We start from the raw sequence: 9,783 nt of genomic DNA on the forward strand, positions 1-9,783 counted from the left end.
AATGAATCATTTATCGAGTAGTCACAAAAGTAGTTGCTGTGGGTCATTCACAGAACTGAAAAACATGTAAAGAAAAACTAAAATCAGTTGACAAAGCTACTCAAGATTTTATACGTAGGACAATTTATAGTTTATATAAGGAAAACGGGGCTGCGACATTAGAAGTAATACAGCAAAAGGTAGCAGATTATCCAGAATACAATTATACCAGTTTAGAAACATTGCCTTAAGTTTTCTCAGCATGTGGTTTTAAATACAAAAACTGAATAAACGGATGACAATAACCGAATCGTCAAGGATCGTTCGATGGCGACAAGATTATTTGCGTAAGATAAAAGACTACCGAAGTTCTAATAGACTCATAATTTATGTAGATGAAACATGTTTTGACAGTCACGATGTAGTAAAGTTCGGTTGGGTTGACAATAGTGAAAATTGTTGTTTGAATGGGCCATGTTCTAAAGGGAAACGCATTATAATAGTACACGCTAGAAGCAAGACGCAGTTTTATTAATATATGCTAAAATATTAAAAACTGTGCAGAAGATATGACATCAGAATTATTTGAAAAGTGGTTTAATAAACGGCTTTTACCTAACATTCCACCACAGTCAGTAATCGTTATGGACAACGCATCCTATATACCATATATACCAAATAGTAGTAGTAACAAAGCTCAAAATTTAGCATTTATGTCAAAAAAAATATTTCTATTCCTGTCACTGATCCTAAAAAGGCCCTACAAACAAAGAATTGCTTACTATTATTAAAGGTCTAAAGTTGAGCAAACGTAAAATCAGAATTACGAAAATGTAATCAGTCTCCAGAACTGAGTAAAGAGGTTGTAGAACTGGTAAAGAAAGTTCTAGTAGCAGACTGCCAAGAGCTTGGAAAAACTATGTTCAACATGTTATCAAAGAAGAAGATGAGTATGTGGTATCATCCTCTTTACAACCCTTCATAATTCAATCAAATGATGACTCTAGTTCAGAAGATTCTGACTACCATTATTATTTATAAAAATACCTTGGAATTGAAATGATTTTTCTCTTTTGTTTTTTTTTTCAAAGAATTTATTTTCCTCTATGGTTTTTGCTTTGATATTTCATTTTTCAGAAAAAAAACGAATGGGGTACAAAAAAAGGTTCAGTTCACGTCTGTTACCCTGTTTAAACGAAACTTCCTTACAGACAGGTACATTTTACTCGTTTATTTACGTTTTATAATTTAATATTCAGTTGTAGCAAGTTGACGAGGTATAATAATGATTTTTTTCCAAGTTTCAAGTAGGACTGCATCTGTCTAAATAACGGCGGATAGTGCTGTCCAATTAATTCGATTGCCTTTTAACATATATTTTCTCGCTATAAGATATACATCTTTTTAGAAGTATATAATAAATTTATAAAATGAGGTATCTACACCTATGGTAGATAGATCAAATAAAATTGTCGGCAAGATTTTTTATAATTTGCAATTGATATTGGAAGAACTATACTTACGAGAGACGGGATGAACCGGGTTTAGAATTTCATTTATTTGAATTGCGGCCGCTAATTGAAGTCTTAAAATTGATAGATTTGTGTCATCTGAATATAGAAAAAGTTGTGGCTTTATATTATTATTATTAATTTTTCTTTTGTTTTGGCTTATGACATTATCGTTTTCGATATTTGTTCCACGTTTTAATATTTTGAGAAAATATTTTCGCTACTATGTACGTTTCGTTCATTTCGTATACTGCTTTGTTGAGATGTTGGGAATCGTGAATGTTCTTGGGTATTTGGAGGGTGAGTAGCCATAGGAAAATGGTCGATAGGTGATGGTGTTGGCTACGTGTTGCGCCTACTTAAACAACATTTTGCCTTAAGTTTAATAAGTAATAATTTTTTTTTCTATTTCTCCATTTTTGTGTATAAAAACTTTAATTATTTTTTTAATAACCGCTGAAATGTTAAAAAAATGATGTCATTTGTTAGTGTAGTCTTACCTTATTCAGATTTAATCATAATTTCATACAAACTATTCAAAAAGAAATAACAGTGAAGTAACAAACTTTCATAAATCGAAAATAAACGTTATCTCAACTTCAGATGGTAATAATAAAAAAAAATACAGTGTATGGCATTTACAAATGTTTTTAAAAACTTCTCTAGTTAATATTCTTTCGAACGGTATGTAACATGTATCATAACTAACCAGGTAACTCAACAAAAACCGGTTTGTCGTCACGAATGCATTAAAAGGGTGAAAACCTAAACTATTCAATTGAGCAGGTAAAATGTTTTGTCTCATTGTAACACAGCTAAAAGTATTGTGCTATCTCTTTCATCAGTTGACTATTATGCTCCCTTTGGCACTTGCGCACCCTGTCGGGTGCATTTAGTCGACACTTGTCGTTCTTCGCTACTACACGTGTTGTACTTCACAATTCCGCTCTGCGCATTATTTTTGTTTTCGTTTGTTGTTGTTAAGTTTTGTTGTTACTGTTATTTTTAATGGCTGCTTTTACTAACGAGGAATACGCTGATATGTTGATGGCTTACGGCAAAGCTGATGGAAATGGAAGAGAAGCAAAAAGAATTTATGAAGAGCGTTTTCCCAATAGACGTCAACCTAATCGTCATACTTTTGAAACGACATTTAGACGCTTAAGGGAAACTGGCAATCTAAATCGCCGTAAACCTGGAGTTGCTAGATAACGTAACGTTGCTGATGACGAACGCATTTTGGAAGCTTTTGATGAAGATCCCACAACAAGTATCCGCACTGTAGCTGCAACACTAAATCTAAGCGCATGGAAAGTGTGGTCTGTTCTTCGCGCTAATGGAAAGCATCCTTTTCATTACACTCCCGTGCAAGGTCTAGAAGAAAACGATTATCAAAGACGCGTCCAGTTTTGCCGTCTCTTGTTACACATGGATGTTGACCACCACGACTTCTTAAAAATTATCCTGTGGACGGATGAATCAAAGTTTTCAAGGGAAGGCATTGTAAACTTTCATAATTTGCGTCAATGGGCCCCAAAGGATGAAAACCCTAAAAAGAAAAGAGCGGTGACACATCAAAGGAAGTTTTCGGTTAACGTTTGGGCAGGACTAATTGGCAATACACTTATTGGTCCATATTATCTACCAGACAATTTGAATGGCAATAATTATCTAGATTTTTTAATAAATGATCTGCCCGAACTCATGGATGGAGTTCCAAATGTTCAGAATCAAGAACCCATTGTTTTTCAACAAGATGGCTGCCCAGTGCACTGGACATTAGCAGTCCGGGAACACCTTGACAATTCATTTCCCAACGCTTGGATTGGCAAAAATGGTCCCATCCCATGGCCTGCAAGGTCGCCGGATATAACACCGCTTGATTTCTATGTCTGGGGTCGTGCTAAAGCTCTAGTGTATACGGAAACCATTGAAACAAGAGAGCAATTAATTGAAAAAATAGATAATGCATTTGTGATAATGAAACATGAAATCAGGTTAAGTCATACCACAACGGAAATTAGAAAGAGATGTTACGCATGTATCAGAAATAATGGACATCAATTTGAACAATATTTGTAATAAATGATTTAAAAAAAAATTTTGTTTTAATTGCCCCAAAATAAAGTACATAGATAGTAATAGAAGACAAAAAAGTGCAATAGCTAAACCTATTTCGTTGCGTCATCCAAAACAAAACTTTTTACCTGCTCAATTGAATAGTTTAGGTTTTCACCCTTTTAATGCATTCATGACGACAAACCGGTTTTTGTTGAGTTACCTGGTTAGTTATGATACATGTTACATACCGTTCGAAAGAATATTAACTAGAGAAGTTTTTAAAAACATTTGTAAATGCCATACACTGTATTTTTTTTTATTATTACCATCTGAAGTTGACATAAGGATTTTTTTTCGATTTATGAAAGTTTGATACTTCACTGTTATTTCTTTTTGAATAGTTTGTATGAAATTATGATTAAATCTGAATAAGGTAAGACTACACTAACAAATGACATCATTTTTTTAACATTTCAGCGGTTATTAAAAAAATAATTAAAGTTTTTATACAAAAAAATGGAGAAATAGGAAAAAAATTATTACTCATTAAACTTAAGGCAAAATGTTGTTTAAGTGGGCGCAACACGTAGCCAACACCATCACCTATCGACCATTTTCCTATGGCTACTCACCCTCCAAACACTCTGGTTTGATTGAGAGGAAAGATGTAGTGCAGGTGATGGATGAAAAGCAGATATAATCGGTGAAATCCCAGGTACTAAGCCTCACAAAACTATCTCATGAATCGAGTTCTTTTCTAAGAGACTAAGACTAAAAAATGATGTATAATTGCTTGATTATTTTCTGTGTTCTTGCATATAGATAAGAAATAATTTGTTCTTCGCTTGATTCAAGAGGGTGATGATAATCAAGTTTTCCTCTTACGATTTGGAAATGTATTATGTGTTTTGAAGGTTGACATAACTTTTCACACACACCGTTCTCTAAATTTGGCCAATAATACATATATCCTTTTTTGGGAAGCAATGTTTTCTGTTATGCCTCTATGAGAAGTTCTGTTTCATGGTAAAATTTTATTTTTTGTTGTAGGATCTCATTGTACGTTACATCCTCCAATAATGTATCGTTGTATATATATAAAAAGGATATTTCTTGAAATATTTTTGGAAAACCCTTTTTTTCTTTTCTGATTTTGGTTACATTATCGTTCGAATACTTGAACACGATTTGATTTTTATATGGGTTTAAGGGCTCCTATTATACGATTTTCTGCATTATAGTATATTTGTAAAGTACGAATCAACTAAGAAAAGGCCAGACGCGTCATACCTGACAAAGGCCGCAATAATTTCCTTCTCTCTTAGGCCCATCCCATTTATGTGACAGTGGCGTTTTTTACGATTGTTCGGTATTTTTAATATAGAAATGCAAGTGCTAAATAGTCTGGTAACGCTACACGTCTGCCGCATGGTCCAAATCAGAATTCGAAGGGAATCGTCGCGTAACCATGGAACTCTTACCATTGCGAGTCCCTCTACGATGTTGCCAAGCCTTTACTTAGGAAGGAAATATAAATATAAAAGCAATATAAATAATTTGCGCTTATGGATGCGCAGATGCATAACCGACCGAACATCGGACATTCAGCATTTAGTATTGTTCGTTGTTCAGTAGATAGTGTGATTTATTGTGTTCGGTGTTATTTTTAGTCTGTGCCATAGTTTATTCTACAGATAGCGCTGTTTTTGAACATTAGGGGCAAAATCGTTTTAAATAATGTCCGCAAAAAAAGTTGGAAAGCAAGGTCTAATTATACGCAGCCAAGTCATGTACCTACTAAGTTTAAGGTTTACCGTTGTTACTATTCAATTTAAAAGAGCAAACGTGCAATGCTAAATTATGATGAAATTACAGGTGTTTTGCAGAAAATTAATGACCGGCAAATCTTGACAGAAGCAATAAGTGTAAGCAGCTTGAATCGGCTCCTTAAAAAAATTGGTTTCAGGTAATAATTTTGATTTTAAGATGTCCATTATTACGATAATTACGATAATTATAATCTTGATGTCTATCACAGATTTTTTTTGTAGATGGCAGAAAATGCCAAACCGAAGAGAAATTTTTTGTGAATCACAAGACATTCGCCTGAAACGAATAAATTATCTAAAGAAGCTGATAGAATACCGTAACGAAGGCCGCAATATATGTTATACTGATGAAACTTACATACACAGCAGCCAATAAATTTCGCTTCCCCATAAAGTACAAACTAGACGAACTGTTACAACAACATGGGCACCGTGTACTACGTTTACCTCCTTATCATTCAGAACTAAACCCGATCGAAAAAATCTGGGCATTAGTAAAAAATTGGGTAGCTGCGCACAATACAACATTTAAACTGTCCGATACGGAGGCACTCGCTATGCAAAAATTTGAGGAGGTATCGGAACAAGAGTGGTATAATATTTGCCAACATATTAAAAAATATGAGAATGACCTTATACAAAAAGAGCACATCTTAGACCACACTCTAGATCACTTAACATTTACAGTAAATACGGGTTCATCGGAAGAAAGTGAAGCCAAAAACAGCGAGGATACTGATAGTTCATTAGAGGATGAACTAGAATGTTCGTCTCTAGTTTCTGATAGCGAATAATGTTTTTTTTAATTAACGACATAGATAAAATATTACACTCAACATGTGCAAAAACTATAAACATACCATTCACACCAAACCTCTATGCAATAAACAGTTGCTATTTCAATAAGATACTGTATATATATATATATATATATATATATATATATATATATATATATATATATATATATATATATATATATATATATTGCTTTTCAGATAAAAGTATCCACCTTTAATAACTTTTGTAATACTGGTATTTAGAAAAAATCCAAAAACACGTCAATTTATGTTGGAAGGGGCAAGCATTATGGCTTATTTAAACTTACTGGAAAAGCCACCCCCTCATCCCTAGCAGCATCCCCTTCATTTTTTTAAATTACTTGTCATATTTTTTATGTAAAATTTGGATACTCCTCTTTGAGCTGATTTCAAAAATATATAATACTTGTAGGTTAAAGTGGTTAGTTTATGAGATAAACAATTTTTCTTTTAAGAGCACAAATTTTACTTATTATTTACTTTCACCTTATTTGCCTGTACTAAAATGGGTTGTACAACAGTTCAAACTCTTTAATCTTTTTAACTGTGCTATTTATTCTACTTAAAAAATCCAAACAACAAAAAACTCTACTTTTTATTAAAGTTTGACATTGTCAACTAGAATTTGTAGTCACTATTGATAGTGTAATTTGATACATTATTTATTTTGTTTCTCTGAAATGATTTACTCTTTGCAAGAAAGAATTGAAATTGTAGGTTTATACTACCAAAATAATAATTGTGCAAGAGCTGCTGCTAGAATATTTAACGAATTACATGACGGAAGACATGCAACTCATAAGTATGTAAATCAACTGATGGAGAAATTTACCACAACAGGGTCTGTTTGCAACAAAGTGCATAAGCGAGAGGGACTCGTAAATAACGAAGCAATCCAAGTGGCAATTTTAGGGCAAGTCAGCTTAGAGGCTCAACAACCCCAATAGTTGTCAACAATAAGTAGAGCGATCGGTGTTTCATCTTCTACAGTTTTCCGAGTTCTACATAAATTCAAGTACCACCCATACAAAGTTAAGTTGGTGCACGAGTTGAATGAAGATGATTTTGATCGTCGTCTAGAGTTTTGCGAATCAATGACGCAAATTATCAATAACAATCCACAATTGTTAAACAATATTTGCTTTTCTGATGAATGCTCATGGTCATTAAATGACTTAGTAAGTAGGCATAATTGTAGATATTGGGCTGAAAGTGATCCACATATTATGCGTGAATTCCATACACAACATCCCCAAAAGTTAAACGTTTGGTGTAGTATCCTAGGTGACCACATTGTCGGACCTTTCGTCATCAACGGAAATTTAAATGGTGAATCATATCTTGAGTTACTCAGGGAAGGGGTTGACCCACGTATTACAACAATAATAGAAAATGATGATAACCTTTCCGAAGATTTACTGGTATTTCAACAAGACGGAGCTCCCCCACACTATGCTATGCCTGTTCGACAATTTTTAATCGAAACATTCCCCGCTCGTTGGATAGGTAGAAGGGGGCAGATGATGGAGTGGCCACCTAGGTCACCGGATTTAACACCCCTAGACTTCTTTTTATGGGGGTATTTAAAACAAAAGTTTATGCTACCCAACCAGAATCTCTGGATGATTTATGAGAGAGGATAGAAAATGAATGTCGACAATTAAATCCAGCCGTATTAAGCAATGTCAGAGAGGCATTTCAAAATAGATTATACCATTGTATGGAAGTGAATGGTACTCATTTTGAACACTTATTGTAACTTCATAATAAATAGCACAGTTAAAAAGATTAAAGAGTTTGAACTGTTGTACAACCCATTTTAGTACAGGCAAATAAGGTGAAAGTAAATAATAAGTAAAATTTGTGCTCTTAAAAAATTGTTTATCTCATAAACTAACCACTTTAACCTACAAGTATTATACATTTTTGAAATCAGCTCAAAGAGGAGTATCCAAATTTTACATAAAAAATATGAAAAGTAATTTAAAAAAATAAAGGGGGTGCTGCTAGGGGTGAGGGGGTGGCTTTTCCAGTAAGTTTAAATAAGCCATAATGCTCGCCCCTTCCAACATAAATTGACGTGTTTTTGGATTTTTTCTAAATACCAGTATTACAAAAGTTATTAAAGGTGGATACTTTTATCTGAAAAGCACTGTATTTATATATATATATATATATATATATATATATATATATATATATATATATATATATATATATATATAATTAACTAAGTAATATCCTACTGTAATATATGTTTAAATCCTTAAAATATATTTTTTTTTGTATTTTTTAATCTAATAAATGTTTTGGTGTGAACAGTTGCTTTTTCTATAAGATACTGTATATATATATATATATATATATATATATATATATATATATATAATTAACTAAGTAATATCCTACTGTAATATATGTTTAAATCCTTAAAATATATTTTTTTTTGTATTTTTTAATCTAATAAATGTTTTGGTGTGAACTGCATTAATTTTTATTTAAATAAAAACCTACGCCATTGGTATATCAGTCTGAAGCGACGGAGAGGGAATATTTTAAAGTGAGGCAGACAATTACTAATTGATGACGCCTGTGGCATTTTCTTAGTTGATTCGTACTTTAATAATTTCTGCTGGGTTCAGTATAAATAAAACTTAAGCAACTGGTAGGTCTTTGTTAATTTGTCCTTGTGATAATAGCGCACCTATAGCTAAATTAGAAACATCTGTTGCAAGAACGAAGGGTGTTCCAGATTGGGATCGTTTGTCAATATTTTCTTGTAGGTTTCAAAATAATTTATGAAGTCTTAATTGTGTACTAAAGTTTATTCCTTTTTGAGTTTGTTGAGTTGAGTTTTTCATAGGTTTCGTTAATTAGGAAAAACTTTCTATAATATCCAATTAGACCTAGAAATGATTCAATTTTCCGAACTGAAAAAATTTTTTTGTCCTTAACTTTCTTAGGATTCGGTTTTATACCATCTATTGTCATAAAATGTCCTAAAAATTCAACAGATTACTTAGAAGTCCAAAGCATTCACGGGGTATTCATAAGGTACATTTTCGTCATTAAAAGCGGTTTTTTGGATGGTGAAATCCAGAAGCCATGTCTAGAGTTGTGAAATACTACTATCTCCCAAAGATATCTAAAAAAATTGATGAAGTGTTCTCATTCAGTTTTCTATAGCCTATTACTATTTGCCATTTTTTAATTCTAGATATATCCATTTTCTTTGGAACGATCCATAAATCCTTATCATTCCGTCATCTACCAGTTGTGATATTTGTTTTTGAACTTGCGTTTTTCATCTTTTATTTATATATATATATATATATATATATATATATATATATATATATATATATATATATATATATTTATATAAGTAAATTTTTTGTAAGGCCTATACAATGTTTCAGGAAATTAAGGAATAATTTTTTTCAATTCACGTTTTTCTACTTGGTTGAGATGATCTGATCTAATTAAAGTCATCACTATAAGTATAATCAGAAAAATTTATGTTATTTACCTCACATTTTGGTTGAAATTTTTTATTTAGAGAGATTTATAAGAAGTGGAATA

This window comes from Diorhabda sublineata, chromosome X, assembly GCF_026230105.1.
Source record: "Diorhabda sublineata isolate icDioSubl1.1 chromosome X, icDioSubl1.1, whole genome shotgun sequence".
Classification (NCBI taxonomy): domain Eukaryota; kingdom Metazoa; phylum Arthropoda; class Insecta; order Coleoptera; family Chrysomelidae; genus Diorhabda; species Diorhabda sublineata.